The sequence below is a fragment of the Hydractinia symbiolongicarpus genome, chromosome 9 (genome assembly GCF_029227915.1).
Source record: "Hydractinia symbiolongicarpus strain clone_291-10 chromosome 9, HSymV2.1, whole genome shotgun sequence".
NCBI lineage: Eukaryota > Metazoa > Cnidaria > Hydrozoa > Anthoathecata > Hydractiniidae > Hydractinia > Hydractinia symbiolongicarpus.
This window is the reverse complement of record NC_079883.1, coordinates 8,659,456-8,680,902: the sequence shown is the minus strand read 5'-3', so window position 1 is coordinate 8,680,902 and position 21,447 is coordinate 8,659,456. Positions and strand designations below refer to the sequence as shown.

The following is a 21,447-nucleotide window of genomic DNA, read 5'->3' as shown; positions in this document are numbered from 1 at the left end:
GCTCCTAATAGCCGGAAACAGGCCGTGTCGATGATGTAGGCCGACATACGCAACGCAAACCAAAGAACGCTTTATGAAAATCCTAACACGAGCGCGGAAGAAGCCCAAATTAACAGACTAGATGTAATGCTGAAGACCTCAAACTCCAGCAGCTTCTCTTGCAGACTATTGCGTCGTACTACAAATAAAAATTAACATGCTTTCGCATAGTCGCGGCACCCAAAACGGACATTATACGATGTACAGAAACACACATTTCTGTTTTCGCGCCAAATCAATTCCCGGGAGTGGTACTTTTACGTCCGCATACTTCGCACCGTCTTAAATTATATCTCATTTACACGGTAATGTTTAGTATACTTCTACTGTGATAACAAGCATCGTTTATCGTTGGATTGTTGTAAGAAAACATTAAAAATGAGTGAAGCAGCTTCTCCAAAGAAAATCGCACCCAAGAAGAAACCTGCTGCAAAGAAGACAGCTGATCACCCTAAATATGTGGACATGATCAAGGCTGCTATCGCTACCCTAAAGGAACGCGGTGGTTCATCTCGCCAAGCTATTACAAAATATATTCATGCAAATTACAAAGTTGCTGAAAACTCAGATCATCATCTGAAAATGGCTCTTAAACGAGGAGTAACATCAGGCGATTTGATTCAAACTAAAGGCACTGGTGCTTCTGGATCATTCAAGCTAGGTCAGGTAAAAAAAGAAAAACCTAAGAAAAAGGCCGCAGCAAAAAAGCCAACGGCAAAGAAGCCTACTGCAAAGAAAAGTACACCAAAAAAGAAGCCAGCAAAGAAGAGCACGCCAAAGAAAGCAGCAAAGAAGCCTGCCACAAAGAAAGCCTCGGCTAAGAAACCAGCAGCTAAGAAACCCACAAAGAAGCCTGTTGCTAAAAAACCTGCAGCAAAGAAGGTCAAAAAGACTCCCAAAAAGGCAGCAAAGAAGACCGCAAAAAAATAATTTGTGTGTATCTGGCTATTACATTAACAAACGGCTATTTTTATAGCCACACATTTACAAAAAAACATTATCTTGGTACAAAGTTAAACTTGTTTAAGTCACTTAAACAGTTAAAAAAGAGTAAATTTAAGATTAGATTCCCTAAGTTTAAGTATTTTCGTTTTTAAATTTCTTATTTTCTTGCTTTTACTTTTCTTGCCCTTCATATTTTTAACATTGTCAAACTTTATGTAGCATAAAATTTTTATGTAGCATAAAATTTAAACAGAAAGCAGGACAAAGTTTGATATAAAAAGCTAGCCGTAATATTTTTTATGGATGTGTGGCTATAAAAATAGCCGTTTTTTGTTTGGTAAGATGCTTAGGCACGTTCCCCACGAATTCTTCTTGCCAACTGGATGTCTTTAGGCATGATTGTAACTCGTTTTGCGTGAATGGCACACAAGTTAGTATCCTCGAACAAGCCAACAAGGTACGCTTCAGAAGCCTCTTGCAGAGCCATAACGGCTGTGCTCTGGAATCGCAGATCTGTTTTGAAGTCCTGAGCAATTTCTCGCACAAGACGCTGGAAAGGCAACTTGCGGATCAAGAGCTCGGTTGACTTCTGGTATCTTCTGATTTCTCTGAGAGCAACTGTACCAGGTCTGTAACGATGTGGTTTTTTCACTCCTCCAGTAGCTGGTGCGCTTTTCCTCGCAGCTTTAGTGGCGAGTTGTTTTCGTGGAGCCTTTCCTCCAGTAGATTTACGTGCAGTTTGCTTTGTACGAGCCATATTTTAAGAAGTCGATGTAGTACGGATACACAAGACGGTCTAAAATGCACTATCGCGCCAAAGTTTTATTTCTCATATTGATTGACAGCTAAGGTTCAAAACAAACCATTTGATTGGTGCTAAGAAAGTAATTTCTGATTGGCTGCATAATGACATTACGCTCATTACTTTAACATTTTTATAAAATCTGTGTTTTTTGGCTACGGGAAAACGGCTGTATCTTCTGATACACAAAAGCTTTTGACTTTTTTTTTTTTTAGTAAGTAGCAGAAGGTTTGGCGAATTCCAACGATGCCAAATTTATTGCCTTACTGAAACATTAAGACCACGAATTTTTAAAAAAACTACAGTTTTACTTAAAAAAATGTACAAAATGTTCGGAACATTTTGTAATGACGCAACTCTATTGGTTAATTAGGGTGTTTCCACGAGCAGTAGGTAATTTTATGGCCTCTTTTTAAAGCTGTCTGAATTCTGTTAACTCAAACGTTGTTTTTGTACTCGTTCTGTACGCAACTATATCAATATGTCTGGACGCGGAAAAGGAGGTAAAGGATTGGGAAAAGGAGGTGCTAAACGTCACCGAAAAATTCTTCGTGATAACATTCAGGGAATCACAAAACCTGCTATTCGGCGTCTTGCTCGACGAGGTGGTGTCAAACGTATCTCTGGCCTTATCTATGAGGAAACCAGAGGTGTACTGAAGGTTTTCTTAGAGAATGTTATTCGTGATGCTGTAACCTACACAGAGCACGCTAAACGCAAGACCGTTACCGCTATGGATGTTGTTTATGCCTTAAAACGTCAAGGAAGAACTCTTTACGGATTCGGAGGTTAAGCGTTGTCATTGCTCAACAAAAACGGCTATTTTTATAGCCACAAATCTTTTAAAACATTACTTTGTGCACGCTTCCAAATTACACAATGTGTAAAGTCTTGTCACAGTTACATTTATTGCTATACGATACTATGTCATATATGACACAAAAAAAATTTAGAAATACTTTGTAGGGTTAATTTGCCTGGGAGTGTTTCCGTGAAAAGCTGGGTTAAGTTAAATGTAAGCAATAACATGGATCAATGTACTTGTCTTTTCTGCAAGTACAGCTAATAATACGTATGAAAAGTGAAGCTAATCCACACACACATGGGGAAGTATTTTAAATGTAGGCTAGTGTTCTTAAGCACATTATTTAGAAGTTTTATTAACTTCGGTTAACTTGTAGTGACGCCAAGTAAATGTTTTTTTAAAGATGTGTGGTCTTAAAAAAGACCGTTTGTGTTTGGTAGACGTTGGTTTACTTGCTGCTTGTGTATTTTGTGACGGCTTTTGTTCCTTCACTGACTGCGTGTTTTGCAAGTTCTCCAGGCAAGAGAAGACGTACTGCGGTTTGAATTTCACGAGAAGAGATGGTCGACTTTTTGTTTTGAAGAGCCAAACGCGAAGCTTCGGAAGCAATGCGCTCAAAGATGTCGTTGACAAATGAGTTCATGATGCTCATAGCTTTGCTTGAAACTCCGACATCTGGGTGAACTTGTTTCAAAACATTGTAGATGTAAATAGCATAACTTTCCTTTCTCTTTCTCTTGCGTTTCTTTTCACCAGTTCCACCAATCTTTCCTCCTTTTTTGCCGGCTCTTTTTTCACCTTTCTTGGCTACTTTAGGTGCCTGTTTTCCTCCTTTAGCTGCTGCGTCAGACATGGTTAAAAATTTTTGCTACTTAACTTGTAAATAAGCATTAAACTGCAAGTCAAAACTTTTTGTTTATAAGTAAAAAAATCGGATCGAATTCGATCCGAAAACGCCGATACGCAATTTAATTGGTTAAAAAAAAAATCTTTTGTTTAATACTTAATTATGATTGGTTAAAAAAACATGATTTCGATCCTATTTTTATGATGAAAAAACGAGTAAAGTTTATTTCGTTAACACTTACGTTAAATATTCGTACGTTTTTGTATTAACTTACAAATCAAATCGCAGTTATGTCTGGACGTGGAAAAGGTGGAAAAGCTAAGGCTAAAGCCAAGACAAGATCCTCAAGAGCTGGACTTCAATTTCCAGTCGGTAGAGTGCATAGATTCCTTCGTAGAGGGCACTATGCTAACCGAATTGGATCTGGAGCACCAGTTTACTTAGCAGCCGTCTTGGAATATTTATCTGCTGAGATATTGGAGTTGGCTGGTAACGCAGCAAGAGACAACAAAAAAGCTAGGATTATTCCAAGACATTTACAATTGGCTGTTCGTAATGATGAAGAATTAAACAAACTTTTGAGCGGTGTAACCATTGCAGCTGGTGGTGTTTTGCCAAACATTCAAGCTGTCTTACTCCCAAAGAAGAACGACAAAGGACAGAAGAAGTAAACCGCTACACTCAGAAAACAACGGCTATTTTTATAGCCACACATCTTTAAAAAAACATTGTTTTTTTCACAAAACTATAACCTTAAAGTCTAATAGATAATCCATGCATACGCCTTGTCCTAAGTAACTCAAAGAAATTAAATAAAAAAATTTGATCACAACGTCAAAATAAATTGCACGTATTTGCACCTACTAATGTCTACGGCCATACCACGATGAACACACCCGTTCTCGTCTGATCACGGAAGTTAAGCATCGTCGGGCCGGGATAGTACTTGGATGGGGGACCGCCTGGGAACTCCCGGTGTCGTAGGCTTTTCATTTTCATTTGCTGTGATATATTTCTTGTTATAACAATTAAGGAACGTGGCGGTTGTTGAAAGTGTTTCCTATGACATTTTCCTACGACATTTTCAGGTGATAGTACGAGAAAAAAGAGCTTTCAAATGCATACAAACTCGATCTATTGCCGATCATCCAATAACCCTGACGGAATGGCAAATAAAATAAAATTCCGCCGCCTTCCGAGGACTTATATCGCAATCACGTTTCGTAACAGCCAAGCGAGGTTTTACCTTAGCGTTTAAGTCACCACCGACATTTGGCCGCGCAACTTTTCTAAGCTCATTCATTTTGACTTAAGGAGGGGGCGAGCGCGGACGCAGGCCCCCACTACCAGAAATTGTACGGTCGAGTTACTGACGTTTGCAGTAATCGCAGAGGTCAGCCCAAGCGTAGTGCAATGCAAGAGCCTCACTCTGGAAGAAAACCCTCATTGATCAGTCTTTACTTCCCCGTCAGGTAAGTATGAGTTGGAACTGCACCGTAGCATGAGGGTACCCTTCAAAGTTTGTTAATGCTTGTGGCTTGAGTGTGTTATAAACTGCCGTGTCGCGGGGCATAGGCTGTATTCTCCCCCAGTGTACGCGTTTTGTTCCCGCCGTAGACTATGCAGAGTGCCGTCGGAAAGAGGACTGCTATTATTCTTTTATTGCTTATGTGGGCCGCCATCGGTAATAGTGCAACACCAAGGCAACCCGTGGTCACGGCGTGAATGAATCCACCTCCATGACCCAAGGCCAAAAATCAGATTAATATACTGACCATTCAGAGAATGGCCTACCAGATATTAAACTGATAAGAACAGATACTACACTTGATCTTAGCCATTAGGCCGAGAAGCGATAAAGAACAAGCGTTGCCATGATAGGCATCGTCCACACACCGTAACTGCTTGTGGAGCATGTCACGTTACTGTAAAGCTTACAACTGTCACCGCGTACGGATGGACGGCGACATAGTAAAAATCACGGCTGTTGATTTAGCCGTAGGATGGAGAGCGACTGTAGCGAGTGGATGGTAACTTACATGAATGCTAACAAAGGCGACGATACTAAGTGCGTGATATTACTTTCCAATATGTCTGCGTACATTCCGTTTATCAACGCATTACGCCAGAACGTGCGCGCGCGTTACACAGTAGACCATGCAGCCGAAATGCGACAGTGCGACCCTGCCAGGAGTCGAACCTGGAATCCCCTGATTCGTAGTCAGATGCCTTATCCATTGGGCCACAGGGCCATGCTTATGACTTCGCCCCATCGTCATTTTGGCTTGCGCATTCGTTTTACTTACGACAGAATTCTTCGTGTTTGTAGCCATGAAAGAAAGGGACTTCTGTGAGTGAATTTTTTTACTGTGGTCTAATAAAAAAGTCGAAACGCAGTGCCCAATATATGAATTGCTCCTAATAGCCGGAAACAGGCCGTGTCGATGATGTAGGCCGACATACGCAACGCAAACCAAAGAACGCTTTATGAAAATCCTAACACGAGCGCGGAAGAAGCCCAAATTAACAGACTAGATGTAATGCTGAAGACCTCAAACTCCAGCAGCTTCTCTTGCAGACTATTGCGTCGTACTACAAAAAAAAATTAACATGCTTTCGCATAGTCGCGGCACCCAAAACGGACATTATACGATGTACAGAAACACACATTTCTGTTTTCGCGCCAAATCAATTCCCGGGAGTGGTACTTTTACGTCCGCATACTTCGCACCGTCTTAAATTATATCTCATTTACACGGTAATGTTTAGTATACTTCTACTGTGATAACAAGCATCGTTTATCGTTGGATTGTTGTAAGAAAACATTAAAAATGAGTGAAGCAGCTTCTCCAAAGAAAATCGCACCCAAGAAGAAACCTGCTGCAAAGAAGACAGCTGATCACCCTAAATATGTGGACATGATCAAGGCTGCTATCGCTACCCTAAAGGAACGCGGTGGTTCATCTCGCCAAGCTATTACAAAATATATTCATGCAAATTACAAAGTTGCTGAAAACTCAGATCATCATCTGAAAATGGCTCTTAAACGAGGAGTAACATCAGGCGATTTGATTCAAACTAAAGGCACTGGTGCTTCTGGATCATTCAAGCTAGGTCAGGTAAAAAAAGAAAAACCTAAGAAAAAGGCCGCAGCAAAAAAGCCAACGGCAAAGAAGCCTACTGCAAAGAAAAGTACACCAAAAAAGAAGCCAGCAAAGAAGAGCACGCCAAAGAAAGCAGCAAAGAAGCCTGCCACAAAGAAAGCCTCGGCTAAGAAACCAGCAGCTAAGAAACCCACAAAGAAGCCTGTTGCTAAAAAACCTGCAGCAAAGAAGGTCAAAAAGACTCCCAAAAAGGCAGCAAAGAAGACCGCAAAAAAATAATTTGTGTGTATCTGGCTATTACATTAACAAACGGCTATTTTTATAGCCACACATTTACAAAAAAACATTATCTTGGTACAAAGTTAAACTTGTTTAAGTCACTTAAACAGTTAAAAAAGAGTAAATTTAAGATTAGATTCCCTAAGTTTAAGTATTTTCGTTTTTAAATTTCTTATTTTCTTGCTTTTACTTTTCTTGCCCTTCATATTTTTAACATTGTCAAACTTTATGTAGCATAAAATTTTTATGTAGCATAAAATTTAAACAGAAAGCAGGACAAAGTTTGATATAAAAAGCTAGCCGTAATATTTTTTATGGATGTGTGGCTATAAAAATAGCCGTTTTTTGTTTGGTAAGATGCTTAGGCACGTTCCCCACGAATTCTTCTTGCCAACTGGATGTCTTTAGGCATGATTGTAACTCGTTTTGCGTGAATGGCACACAAGTTAGTATCCTCGAACAAGCCAACAAGGTACGCTTCAGAAGCCTCTTGCAGAGCCATAACGGCTGTGCTCTGGAATCGCAGATCTGTTTTGAAGTCCTGAGCAATTTCTCGCACAAGACGCTGGAAAGGCAACTTGCGGATCAAGAGCTCGGTTGACTTCTGGTATCTTCTGATTTCTCTGAGAGCAACTGTACCAGGTCTGTAACGATGTGGTTTTTTCACTCCTCCAGTAGCTGGTGCGCTTTTCCTCGCAGCTTTAGTGGCGAGTTGTTTTCGTGGAGCCTTTCCTCCAGTAGATTTACGTGCAGTTTGCTTTGTACGAGCCATATTTTAAGAAGTCGATGTAGTACGGATACACAAGACGGTCTAAAATGCACTATCGCGCCAAAGTTTTATTTCTCATATTGATTGACAGCTAAGGTTCAAAACAAACCATTTGATTGGTGCTAAGAAAGTAATTTCTGATTGGCTGCATAATGACATTACGCTCATTACTTTAACATTTTTATAAAATCTGTGTTTTTTGGCTACGGGAAAACGGCTGTATCTTCTGATACACAAAAGCTTTTGACTTTTTTTTTTTTTAGTAAGTAGCAGAAGGTTTGGCGAATTCCAACGATGCCAAATTTATTGCCTTACTGAAACATTAAGACCACGAATTTTTAAAAAAACTACAGTTTTACTTAAAAAAATGTACAAAATGTTCGGAACATTTTGTAATGACGCAACTCTATTGGTTAATTAGGGTGTTTCCACGAGCAGTAGGTAATTTTATGGCCTCTTTTTAAAGCTGTCTGAATTCTGTTAACTCAAACGTTGTTTTTGTACTCGTTCTGTACGCAACTATATCAATATGTCTGGACGCGGAAAAGGAGGTAAAGGATTGGGAAAAGGAGGTGCTAAACGTCACCGAAAAATTCTTCGTGATAACATTCAGGGAATCACAAAACCTGCTATTCGGCGTCTTGCTCGACGAGGTGGTGTCAAACGTATCTCTGGCCTTATCTATGAGGAAACCAGAGGTGTACTGAAGGTTTTCTTAGAGAATGTTATTCGTGATGCTGTAACCTACACAGAGCACGCTAAACGCAAGACCGTTACCGCTATGGATGTTGTTTATGCCTTAAAACGTCAAGGAAGAACTCTTTACGGATTCGGAGGTTAAGCGTTGTCATTGCTCAACAAAAACGGCTATTTTTATAGCCACAAATCTTTTAAAACATTACTTTGTGCACGCTTCCAAATTACACAATGTGTAAAGTCTTGTCACAGTTACATTTATTGCTATACGATACTATGTCATATATGACACAAAAAAAATTTAGAAATACTTTGTAGGGTTAATTTGCCTGGGAGTGTTTCCGTGAAAAGCTGGGTTAAGTTAAATGTAAGCAATAACATGGATCAATGTACTTGTCTTTTCTGCAAGTACAGCTAATAATACGTATGAAAAGTGAAGCTAATCCACACACACATGGGGAAGTATTTTAAATGTAGGCTAGTGTTCTTAAGCACATTATTTAGAAGTTTTATTAACTTCGGTTAACTTGTAGTGACGCCAAGTAAATGTTTTTTTAAAGATGTGTGGTCTTAAAAAAGACCGTTTGTGTTTGGTAGACGTTGGTTTACTTGCTGCTTGTGTATTTTGTGACGGCTTTTGTTCCTTCACTGACTGCGTGTTTTGCAAGTTCTCCAGGCAAGAGAAGACGTACTGCGGTTTGAATTTCACGAGAAGAGATGGTCGACTTTTTGTTTTGAAGAGCCAAACGCGAAGCTTCGGAAGCAATGCGCTCAAAGATGTCGTTGACAAATGAGTTCATGATGCTCATAGCTTTGCTTGAAACTCCGACATCTGGGTGAACTTGTTTCAAAACATTGTAGATGTAAATAGCATAACTTTCCTTTCTCTTTCTCTTGCGTTTCTTTTCACCAGTTCCACCAATCTTTCCTCCTTTTTTGCCGGCTCTTTTTTCACCTTTCTTGGCTACTTTAGGTGCCTGTTTTCCTCCTTTAGCTGCTGCGTCAGACATGGTTAAAAATTTTTGCTACTTAACTTGTAAATAAGCATTAAACTGCAAGTCAAAACTTTTTGTTTATAAGTAAAAAAATCGGATCGAATTCGATCCGAAAACGCCGATACGCAATTTAATTGGTTAAAAAAAAAATCTTTTGTTTAATACTTAATTATGATTGGTTAAAAAAACATGATTTCGATCCTATTTTTATGATGAAAAAACGAGTAAAGTTTATTTCGTTAACACTTACGTTAAATATTCGTACGTTTTTGTATTAACTTACAAATCAAATCGCAGTTATGTCTGGACGTGGAAAAGGTGGAAAAGCTAAGGCTAAAGCCAAGACAAGATCCTCAAGAGCTGGACTTCAATTTCCAGTCGGTAGAGTGCATAGATTCCTTCGTAGAGGGCACTATGCTAACCGAATTGGATCTGGAGCACCAGTTTACTTAGCAGCCGTCTTGGAATATTTATCTGCTGAGATATTGGAGTTGGCTGGTAACGCAGCAAGAGACAACAAAAAAGCTAGGATTATTCCAAGACATTTACAATTGGCTGTTCGTAATGATGAAGAATTAAACAAACTTTTGAGCGGTGTAACCATTGCAGCTGGTGGTGTTTTGCCAAACATTCAAGCTGTCTTACTCCCAAAGAAGAACGACAAAGGACAGAAGAAGTAAACCGCTACACTCAGAAAACAACGGCTATTTTTATAGCCACACATCTTTAAAAAAACATTGTTTTTTTCACAAAACTATAACCTTAAAGTCTAATAGATAATCCATGCATACGCCTTGTCCTAAGTAACTCAAAGAAATTAAATAAAAAAATTTGATCACAACGTCAAAATAAATTGCACGTATTTGCACCTACTAATGTCTACGGCCATACCACGATGAACACACCCGTTCTCGTCTGATCACGGAAGTTAAGCATCGTCGGGCCGGGATAGTACTTGGATGGGGGACCGCCTGGGAACTCCCGGTGTCGTAGGCTTTTCATTTTCATTTGCTGTGATATATTTCTTGTTATAACAATTAAGGAACGTGGCGGTTGTTGAAAGTGTTTCCTATGACATTTTCCTACGACATTTTCAGGTGATAGTACGAGAAAAAAGAGCTTTCAAATGCATACAAACTCGATCTATTGCCGATCATCCAATAACCCTGACGGAATGGCAAATAAAATAAAATTCCGCCGCCTTCCGAGGACTTATATCGCAATCACGTTTCGTAACAGCCAAGCGAGGTTTTACCTTAGCGTTTAAGTCACCACCGACATTTGGCCGCGCAACTTTTCTAAGCTCATTCATTTTGACTTAAGGAGGGGGCGAGCGCGGACGCAGGCCCCCACTACCAGAAATTGTACGGTCGAGTTACTGACGTTTGCAGTAATCGCAGAGGTCAGCCCAAGCGTAGTGCAATGCAAGAGCCTCACTCTGGAAGAAAACCCTCATTGATCAGTCTTTACTTCCCCGTCAGGTAAGTATGAGTTGGAACTGCACCGTAGCATGAGGGTACCCTTCAAAGTTTGTTAATGCTTGTGGCTTGAGTGTGTTATAAACTGCCGTGTCGCGGGGCATAGGCTGTATTCTCCCCCAGTGTACGCGTTTTGTTCCCGCCGTAGACTATGCAGAGTGCCGTCGGAAAGAGGACTGCTATTATTCTTTTATTGCTTATGTGGGCCGCCATCGGTAATAGTGCAACACCAAGGCAACCCGTGGTCACGGCGTGAATGAATCCACCTCCATGACCCAAGGCCAAAAATCAGATTAATATACTGACCATTCAGAGAATGGCCTACCAGATATTAAACTGATAAGAACAGATACTACACTTGATCTTAGCCATTAGGCCGAGAAGCGATAAAGAACAAGCGTTGCCATGATAGGCATCGTCCACACACCGTAACTGCTTGTGGAGCATGTCACGTTACTGTAAAGCTTACAACTGTCACCGCGTACGGATGGACGGCGACATAGTAAAAATCACGGCTGTTGATTTAGCCGTAGGATGGAGAGCGACTGTAGCGAGTGGATGGTAACTTACATGAATGCTAACAAAGGCGACGATACTAAGTGCGTGATATTACTTTCCAATATGTCTGCGTACATTCCGTTTATCAACGCATTACGCCAGAACGTGCGCGCGCGTTACACAGTAGACCATGCAGCCGAAATGCGACAGTGCGACCCTGCCAGGAGTCGAACCTGGAATCCCCTGATTCGTAGTCAGATGCCTTATCCATTGGGCCACAGGGCCATGCTTATGACTTCGCCCCATCGTCATTTTGGCTTGCGCATTCGTTTTACTTACGACAGAATTCTTCGTGTTTGTAGCCATGAAAGAAAGGGACTTCTGTGAGTGAATTTTTTTACTGTGGTCTAATAAAAAAGTCGAAACGCAGTGCCCAATATATGAATTGCTCCTAATAGCCGGAAACAGGCCGTGTCGATGATGTAGGCCGACATACGCAACGCAAACCAAAGAACGCTTTATGAAAATCCTAACACGAGCGCGGAAGAAGCCCAAATTAACAGACTAGATGTAATGCTGAAGACCTCAAACTCCAGCAGCTTCTCTTGCAGACTATTGCGTCGTACTACAAATAAAAATTAACATGCTTTCGCATAGTCGCGGCACCCAAAACGGACATTATACGATGTACAGAAACACACATTTCTGTTTTCGCGCCAAATCAATTCCCGGGAGTGGTACTTTTACGTCCGCATACTTCGCACCGTCTTAAATTATATCTCATTTACACGGTAATGTTTAGTATACTTCTACTGTGATAACAAGCATCGTTTATCGTTGGATTGTTGTAAGAAAACATTAAAAATGAGTGAAGCAGCTTCTCCAAAGAAAATCGCACCCAAGAAGAAACCTGCTGCAAAGAAGACAGCTGATCACCCTAAATATGTGGACATGATCAAGGCTGCTATCGCTACCCTAAAGGAACGCGGTGGTTCATCTCGCCAAGCTATTACAAAATATATTCATGCAAATTACAAAGTTGCTGAAAACTCAGATCATCATCTGAAAATGGCTCTTAAACGAGGAGTAACATCAGGCGATTTGATTCAAACTAAAGGCACTGGTGCTTCTGGATCATTCAAGCTAGGTCAGGTAAAAAAAGAAAAACCTAAGAAAAAGGCCGCAGCAAAAAAGCCAACGGCAAAGAAGCCTACTGCAAAGAAAAGTACACCAAAAAAGAAGCCAGCAAAGAAGAGCACGCCAAAGAAAGCAGCAAAGAAGCCTGCCACAAAGAAAGCCTCGGCTAAGAAACCAGCAGCTAAGAAACCCACAAAGAAGCCTGTTGCTAAAAAACCTGCAGCAAAGAAGGTCAAAAAGACTCCCAAAAAGGCAGCAAAGAAGACCGCAAAAAAATAATTTGTGTGTATCTGGCTATTACATTAACAAACGGCTATTTTTATAGCCACACATTTACAAAAAAACATTATCTTGGTACAAAGTTAAACTTGTTTAAGTCACTTAAACAGTTAAAAAAGAGTAAATTTAAGATTAGATTCCCTAAGTTTAAGTATTTTCGTTTTTAAATTTCTTATTTTCTTGCTTTTACTTTTCTTGCCCTTCATATTTTTAACATTGTCAAACTTTATGTAGCATAAAATTTTTATGTAGCATAAAATTTAAACAGAAAGCAGGACAAAGTTTGATATAAAAAGCTAGCCGTAATATTTTTTATGGATGTGTGGCTATAAAAATAGCCGTTTTTTGTTTGGTAAGATGCTTAGGCACGTTCCCCACGAATTCTTCTTGCCAACTGGATGTCTTTAGGCATGATTGTAACTCGTTTTGCGTGAATGGCACACAAGTTAGTATCCTCGAACAAGCCAACAAGGTACGCTTCAGAAGCCTCTTGCAGAGCCATAACGGCTGTGCTCTGGAATCGCAGATCTGTTTTGAAGTCCTGAGCAATTTCTCGCACAAGACGCTGGAAAGGCAACTTGCGGATCAAGAGCTCGGTTGACTTCTGGTATCTTCTGATTTCTCTGAGAGCAACTGTACCAGGTCTGTAACGATGTGGTTTTTTCACTCCTCCAGTAGCTGGTGCGCTTTTCCTCGCAGCTTTAGTGGCGAGTTGTTTTCGTGGAGCCTTTCCTCCAGTAGATTTACGTGCAGTTTGCTTTGTACGAGCCATATTTTAAGAAGTCGATGTAGTACGGATACACAAGACGGTCTAAAATGCACTATCGCGCCAAAGTTTTATTTCTCATATTGATTGACAGCTAAGGTTCAAAACAAACCATTTGATTGGTGCTAAGAAAGTAATTTCTGATTGGCTGCATAATGACATTACGCTCATTACTTTAACATTTTTATAAAATCTGTGTTTTTTGGCTACGGGAAAACGGCTGTATCTTCTGATACACAAAAGCTTTTGACTTTTTTTTTTTTTAGTAAGTAGCAGAAGGTTTGGCGAATTCCAACGATGCCAAATTTATTGCCTTACTGAAACATTAAGACCACGAATTTTTAAAAAAACTACAGTTTTACTTAAAAAAATGTACAAAATGTTCGGAACATTTTGTAATGACGCAACTCTATTGGTTAATTAGGGTGTTTCCACGAGCAGTAGGTAATTTTATGGCCTCTTTTTAAAGCTGTCTGAATTCTGTTAACTCAAACGTTGTTTTTGTACTCGTTCTGTACGCAACTATATCAATATGTCTGGACGCGGAAAAGGAGGTAAAGGATTGGGAAAAGGAGGTGCTAAACGTCACCGAAAAATTCTTCGTGATAACATTCAGGGAATCACAAAACCTGCTATTCGGCGTCTTGCTCGACGAGGTGGTGTCAAACGTATCTCTGGCCTTATCTATGAGGAAACCAGAGGTGTACTGAAGGTTTTCTTAGAGAATGTTATTCGTGATGCTGTAACCTACACAGAGCACGCTAAACGCAAGACCGTTACCGCTATGGATGTTGTTTATGCCTTAAAACGTCAAGGAAGAACTCTTTACGGATTCGGAGGTTAAGCGTTGTCATTGCTCAACAAAAACGGCTATTTTTATAGCCACAAATCTTTTAAAACATTACTTTGTGCACGCTTCCAAATTACACAATGTGTAAAGTCTTGTCACAGTTACATTTATTGCTATACGATACTATGTCATATATGACACAAAAAAAATTTAGAAATACTTTGTAGGGTTAATTTGCCTGGGAGTGTTTCCGTGAAAAGCTGGGTTAAGTTAAATGTAAGCAATAACATGGATCAATGTACTTGTCTTTTCTGCAAGTACAGCTAATAATACGTATGAAAAGTGAAGCTAATCCACACACACATGGGGAAGTATTTTAAATGTAGGCTAGTGTTCTTAAGCACATTATTTAGAAGTTTTATTAACTTCGGTTAACTTGTAGTGACGCCAAGTAAATGTTTTTTTAAAGATGTGTGGTCTTAAAAAAGACCGTTTGTGTTTGGTAGACGTTGGTTTACTTGCTGCTTGTGTATTTTGTGACGGCTTTTGTTCCTTCACTGACTGCGTGTTTTGCAAGTTCTCCAGGCAAGAGAAGACGTACTGCGGTTTGAATTTCACGAGAAGAGATGGTCGACTTTTTGTTTTGAAGAGCCAAACGCGAAGCTTCGGAAGCAATGCGCTCAAAGATGTCGTTGACAAATGAGTTCATGATGCTCATAGCTTTGCTTGAAACTCCGACATCTGGGTGAACTTGTTTCAAAACATTGTAGATGTAAATAGCATAACTTTCCTTTCTCTTTCTCTTGCGTTTCTTTTCACCAGTTCCACCAATCTTTCCTCCTTTTTTGCCGGCTCTTTTTTCACCTTTCTTGGCTACTTTAGGTGCCTGTTTTCCTCCTTTAGCTGCTGCGTCAGACATGGTTAAAAATTTTTGCTACTTAACTTGTAAATAAGCATTAAACTGCAAGTCAAAACTTTTTGTTTATAAGTAAAAAAATCGGATCGAATTCGATCCGAAAACGCCGATACGCAATTTAATTGGTTAAAAAAAAAATCTTTTGTTTAATACTTAATTATGATTGGTTAAAAAAACATGATTTCGATCCTATTTTTATGATGAAAAAACGAGTAAAGTTTATTTCGTTAACACTTACGTTAAATATTCGTACGTTTTTGTATTAACTTACAAATCAAATCGCAGTTATGTCTGGACGTGGAAAAGGTGGAAAAGCTAAGGCTAAAGCCAAGACAAGATCCTCAAGAGCTGGACTTCAATTTCCAGTCGGTAGAGTGCATAGATTCCTTCGTAGAGGGCACTATGCTAACCGAATTGGATCTGGAGCACCAGTTTACTTAGCAGCCGTCTTGGAATATTTATCTGCTGAGATATTGGAGTTGGCTGGTAACGCAGCAAGAGACAACAAAAAAGCTAGGATTATTCCAAGACATTTACAATTGGCTGTTCGTAATGATGAAGAATTAAACAAACTTTTGAGCGGTGTAACCATTGCAGCTGGTGGTGTTTTGCCAAACATTCAAGCTGTCTTACTCCCAAAGAAGAACGACAAAGGACAGAAGAAGTAAACCGCTACACTCAGAAAACAACGGCTATTTTTATAGCCACACATCTTTAAAAAAACATTGTTTTTTTCACAAAACTATAACCTTAAAGTCTAATAGATAATCCATGCATACGCCTTGTCCTAAGTAACTCAAAGAAATTAAATAAAAAAATTTGATCACAACGTCAAAATAAATTGCACGTATTTGCACCTACTAATGTCTACGGCCATACCACGATGAACACACCCGTTCTCGTCTGATCACGGAAGTTAAGCATCGTCGGGCCGGGATAGTACTTGGATGGGGGACCGCCTGGGAACTCCCGGTGTCGTAGGCTTTTCATTTTCATTTGCTGTGATATATTTCTTGTTATAACAATTAAGGAACGTGGCGGTTGTTGAAAGTGTTTCCTATGACATTTTCCTACGACATTTTCAGGTGATAGTACGAGAAAAAAGAGCTTTCAAATGCATACAAACTCGATCTATTGCCGATCATCCAATAACCCTGACGGAATGGCAAATAAAATAAAATTCCGCCGCCTTCCGAGGACTTATATCGCAATCACGTTTCGTAACAGCCAAGCGAGGTTTTACCTTAGCGTTTAAGTCACCACCGACATTTGGCCGCGCAACTTTTCTAAGCTCATTCATTTTGACTTAAGGAGGGGGCGAGCGCGGACGCAGGCCCCCACTACCAGAAATTGTACGGTCGAGTTACTGACGTTTGCAGTAATCGCAGAGGTCAGCCCAAGCGTAGTGCAATGCAAGAGCCTCACTCTGGAAGAAAACCCTCATTGATCAGTCTTTACTTCCCCGTCAGGTAAGTATGAGTTGGAACTGCACCGTAGCATGAGGGTACCCTTCAAAGTTTGTTAATGCTTGTGGCTTGAGTGTGTTATAAACTGCCGTGTCGCGGGGCATAGGCTGTATTCTCCCCCAGTGTACGCGTTTTGTTCCCGCCGTAGACTATGCAGAGTGCCGTCGGAAAGAGGACTGCTATTATTCTTTTATTGCTTATGTGGGCCGCCATCGGTAATAGTGCAACACCAAGGCAACCCGTGGTCACGGCGTGAATGAATCCACCTCCATGACCCAAGGCCAAAAATCAGATTAATATACTGACCATTCAGAGAATGGCCTACCAGATATTAAACTGATAAGAACAGATACTACACTTGATCTTAGCCATTAGGCCGAGAAGCGATAAAGAACAAGCGTTGCCATGATAGGCATCGTCCACACACCGTAACTGCTTGTGGAGCATGTCACGTTACTGTAAAGCTTACAACTGTCACCGCGTACGGATGGACGGCGACATAGTAAAAATCACGGCTGTTGATTTAGCCGTAGGATGGAGAGCGACTGTAGCGAGTGGATGGTAACTTACATGAATGCTAACAAAGGCGACGATACTAAGTGCGTGATATTACTTTCCAATATGTCTGCGTACATTCCGTTTATCAACGCATTACGCCAGAACGTGCGCGCGCGTTACACAGTAGACCATGCAGCCGAAATGCGACAGTGCGACCCTGCCAGGAGTCGAACCTGGAATCCCCTGATTCGTAGTCAGATGCCTTATCCATTGGGCCACAGGGCCATGCTTATGACTTCGCCCCATCGTCATTTTGGCTTGCGCATTCGTTTTACTTACGACAGAATTCTTCGTGTTTGTAGCCATGAAAGAAAGGGACTTCTGTGAGTGAATTTTTTTACTGTGGTCTAATAAAAAAGTCGAAACGCAGTGCCCAATATATGAATTGCTCCTAATAGCCGGAAACAGGCCGTGTCGATGATGTAGGCCGACATACGCAACGCAAACCAAAGAACGCTTTATGAAAATCCTAACACGAGCGCGGAAGAAGCCCAAATTAACAGACTAGATGTAATGCTGAAGACCTCAAACTCAGCAGCTTCTCTTGCAGACTATTGCGTCGTACTACAAATAAAAATTAACATGCTTTCGCATAGTCGCGGCACCCAAAACGGACATTATACGATGTACAGAAACACACATTTCTGTTTTCGCGCCAAATCAATTCCCGGGAGTGGTACTTTTACGTCCGCATACTTCGCACCGTCTTAAATTATATCTCATTTACACGGTAATGTTTAGTATACTTCTACTGTGATAACAAGCATCGTTTATCGTTGGATTGTTGTAAGAAAACATTAAAAATGAGTGAAGCAGCTTCTCCAAAGAAAATCGCACCCAAGAAGAAACCTGCTGCAAAGAAGACAGCTGATCACCCTAAATATGTGGACATGATCAAGGCTGCTATCGCTACCCTAAAGGAACGCGGTGGTTCATCTCGCCAAGCTATTACAAAATATATTCATGCAAATTACAAAGTTGCTGAAAACTCAGATCATCATCTGAAAATGGCTCTTAAACGAGGAGTAACATCAGGCGATTTGATTCAAACTAAAGGCACTGGTGCTTCTGGATCATTCAAGCTAGGTCAGGTAAAAAAAGAAAAACCTAAGAAAAAGGCCGCAGCAAAAAAGCCAACGGCAAAGAAGCCTACTGCAAAGAAAAGTACACCAAAAAAGAAGCCAGCAAAGAAGAGCACGCCAAAGAAAGCAGCAAAGAAGCCTGCCACAAAGAAAGCCTCGGCTAAGAAACCAGCAGCTAAGAAACCCACAAAGAAGCCTGTTGCTAAAAAACCTGCAGCAAAGAAGGTCAAAAAGACTCCCAAAAAGGCAGCAAAGAAGACCGCAAAAAATAATTTGTGTGTATCTGGCTATTACATTAACAAACGGCTATTTTATAGCCACACATTTACAAAAAAACATTATCTTGGTACAAAGTTAAACTTGTTTAAGTCACTTAAACAGTTAAAAAAGAGTAAATTTAAGATTAGATTCCCTAAGTTTAAGTATTTTCGTTTTTAAATTTCTTATTTTCTTGCTTTTACTTTTCTTGCCCTTCATATTTTTAACATTGTCAAACTTTATGTAGCATAAAATTTTTATGTAGCATAAAATTTAAACAGAAAGCAGGACAAAGTTTGATATAAAAAGCTAGCCGTAATATTTTTTATGGATGTGTGGCTATAAAAATAGCCGTTTTTTTGTTTGGTAAGATGCTTAGGCACGTTCCCCACGAATTCTTCTTGCCAACTGGATGTCTTTAGGCATGATTGTAACTCGTTTTGCGTGAATGGCACACAAGTTAGTATCCTCGAACAAGCCAACAAGGTACGCTTCAGAAGCCTCTTGCAGAGCCATAACGGCTGTGCTCTGGAATCGCAGATCTGTTTTGAAGTCCTGAGCAATTTCTCGCACAAGACGCTGGAAAGGCAACTTGCGGATCAAGAGCTCGGTTGACTTCTGGTATCTTCTGATTTCTCTGAGAGCAACTGTACCAGGTCTGTAACGATGTGGTTTTTTCACTCCTCCAGTAGCTGGTGCGCTTTTCCTCGCAGCTTTAGTGGCGAGTTGTTTTCGTGGAGCCTTTCCTCCAGTAGATTTACGTGCAGTTTGCTTTGTACGAGCCATATTTTAAGAAGTCGATGTAGTACGGATACACAAGACGGTCTAAAATGCACTATCGCGCCAAAGTTTTATTTCTCATATTGATTGACAGCTAAGGTTCAAAACAAACCATTTGATTGGTGCTAAGAAAGTAATTTCTGATTGGCTGCATAATGACATTACGCTCATTACTTTAACATTTTTATAAAATCTGTGTTTTTTGGCTACGGGAAAACGGCTGTATCTTCTGATACACAAAAGCTTTTGACTTTTTTTTTTTTTTAGTAAGTAGCAGAAGGTTTGGCGAATTCCAACGATGCCAAATTTATTGCCTTACTGAAACATTAAGACCACGAATTTTTAAAAAACTACAGTTTTACTTAAAAAAATGTACAAAATGTTCGGAACATTTTGTAATGACGCAACTCTATTGGTTAATTAGGGTGTTTCCACGAGCAGTAGGTAATTTTATGGCCTCTTTTTAAAGCTGTCTGAATTCTGTTAACTCAAACGTTGTTTTTGTACTCGTTCTGTACGCAACTATATCAATATGTCTGGACGCGGAAAAGGAGGTAAAGGATTGGGAAAAGGAGGTGCTAAACGTCACCGAAAAATTCTTCGTGATAACATTCAGGGAATCACAAAACCTGCTATTCGGCGTCTTGCTCGACGAGGTGGTGTCAAACGTATCTCTGGCCTTATCTATGAGGAAACCAGAGGTGTACTGAAGGTTTTCTTAGAGAATGTTATTCGTGATGCTGTAACCTACACAGAGCACGCTAAACGCAAGACCGTTACCGCTATGGATGTTGTTTATGCCTTAAAACGTCAAGGAAGAACTCTTTACGGATTCGGAGGTTAAGCGTTGTCATTGCTCAACAAAAACGGCTATTTTTATAGCCACAAATCTTTTAAAACATTACTTTGTGCACGCTTCCAAATTACACAATGTGTAAAGTCTTGTCACAGTTACATTTATTGCTATACGATACTATGTCATATATGACACAAAAAAAATTTAGAAATACTTTGTAGGGTTAATTTGCCTGGGAGTGTTTCCGTGAAAAGCTGGGTTAAGTTAAATGTAAGCAATAACATGGATCAATGTACTTGTCTTTTCTGCAAGTACAGCTAATAATACGTATGAAAAGTGAAGCTAATCCACACACACATGGGGAAGTATTTTAAATGTAGGCTAGTGTTCTTAAGCACATTATTTAGAAGTTTTATTAACTTCGGTTAACTTGTAGTGACGCCAAGTAAATGTTTTTTTAAAGATGTGTGGTCTTAAAAAAGACCGTTTGTGTTTGGTAGACGTTGGTTTACTTGCTGCTTGTGTATTTTGTGACGGCTTTTGTTCCTTCACTGACTGCGTGTTTTGCAAGTTCTCCAGGCAAGAGAAGACGTACTGCGGTTTGAATTTCACGAGAAGAGATGGTCGACTTTTTGTTTTGAAGAGCCAAACGCGAAGCTTCGGAAGCAATGCGCTCAAAGATGTCGTTGACAAATGAGTTCATGATGCTCATAGCTTTGCTTGAAACTCCGACATCTGGGTGAACTTGTTTCAAAACATTGTAGATGTAAATAGCATAACTTTCCTTTCTCTTTCTCTTGCGTTTCTTTTCACCAGTTCCACCAATCTTTCCTCCTTTTTTGCCGGCTCTTTTTTCACCTTTCTTGGCTACTTTAGGTGCCTGTTTTCCTCCTTTAGCTGCTGCGTCAGACATGGTTAAAAATTTTTGCTACTTAACTTGTAAATAAGCATTAAACTGCAAGTCAAAACTTTTTGTTTATAAGTAAAAAAATCGGATCGAATTCGATCCGAAAACGCCGATACGCAATTTAATTGGTTAAAAAAAAAATCTTTTGTTTAATACTTAATTATGATTGGTTAAAAAAACATGATTTCGATCCTATTTTTATGATGAAAAAACGAGTAAAGTTTATTTCGTTAACACTTACGTTAAATATTCGTACGTTTTTGTATTAACTTACAAATCAAATCGCAGTTATGTCTGGACGTGGAAAAGGTGGAAAAGCTAAGGCTAAAGCCAAGACAAGATCCTCAAGAGCTGGACTTCAATTTCCAGTCGGTAGAGTGCATAGATTCCTTCGTAGAGGGCACTATGCTAACCGAATTGGATCTGGAGCACCAGTTTACTTAGCAGCCGTCTTG

At 40.0% G+C, this 21,447-nt stretch overlaps 9 non-coding genes across 9 annotated transcripts; 3 read left to right on the top strand and 6 right to left on the bottom strand.

The window, feature by feature from the left end:
* Nucleotides 1-4,306: 4,306 nt before the first annotated feature.
* LOC130660938 (5S ribosomal RNA) lies at nucleotides 4,307-4,425 on the top strand. The gene has a single exon (XR_008988135.1). It is a non-coding gene; the product is annotated as a 5S ribosomal RNA (ribosomal RNA).
* Nucleotides 4,426-4,753: 328 nt separating this feature from the next.
* LOC130659747 (U1 spliceosomal RNA) lies at nucleotides 4,754-4,918 on the bottom strand. Its single transcript, XR_008986951.1, has one exon. It is a non-coding gene; the product is annotated as a U1 spliceosomal RNA (small nuclear RNA).
* Nucleotides 4,919-5,103: 185 nt separating this feature from the next.
* Nucleotides 5,104-5,295, bottom strand: LOC130660799 (U2 spliceosomal RNA). Its single transcript, XR_008987995.1, has one exon. It is a non-coding gene; the product is annotated as a U2 spliceosomal RNA (small nuclear RNA).
* Nucleotides 5,296-10,158: 4,863 nt separating this feature from the next.
* LOC130660925 (5S ribosomal RNA) lies at nucleotides 10,159-10,277 on the top strand. The gene has a single exon (XR_008988122.1). It is a non-coding gene; the product is annotated as a 5S ribosomal RNA (ribosomal RNA).
* Nucleotides 10,278-10,605: 328 nt separating this feature from the next.
* LOC130659746 (U1 spliceosomal RNA) lies at nucleotides 10,606-10,770 on the bottom strand. Its single transcript, XR_008986950.1, has one exon. It is a non-coding gene; the product is annotated as a U1 spliceosomal RNA (small nuclear RNA).
* A 185-nt stretch (nucleotides 10,771-10,955) lies between these two features.
* Nucleotides 10,956-11,147, bottom strand: LOC130660798 (U2 spliceosomal RNA). The gene has a single exon (XR_008987994.1). It is a non-coding gene; the product is annotated as a U2 spliceosomal RNA (small nuclear RNA).
* Nucleotides 11,148-16,010: 4,863 nt separating this feature from the next.
* LOC130660913 (5S ribosomal RNA) lies at nucleotides 16,011-16,129 on the top strand. The gene has a single exon (XR_008988110.1). It is a non-coding gene; the product is annotated as a 5S ribosomal RNA (ribosomal RNA).
* Nucleotides 16,130-16,457: 328 nt separating this feature from the next.
* On the bottom strand, nucleotides 16,458-16,622 carry LOC130659743 (U1 spliceosomal RNA). Its single transcript, XR_008986948.1, has one exon. It is a non-coding gene; the product is annotated as a U1 spliceosomal RNA (small nuclear RNA).
* Nucleotides 16,623-16,807: 185 nt separating this feature from the next.
* LOC130660796 (U2 spliceosomal RNA) lies at nucleotides 16,808-16,999 on the bottom strand. Its single transcript, XR_008987993.1, has one exon. It is a non-coding gene; the product is annotated as a U2 spliceosomal RNA (small nuclear RNA).
* Nucleotides 17,000-21,447: the final 4,448 nt, after the last annotated feature.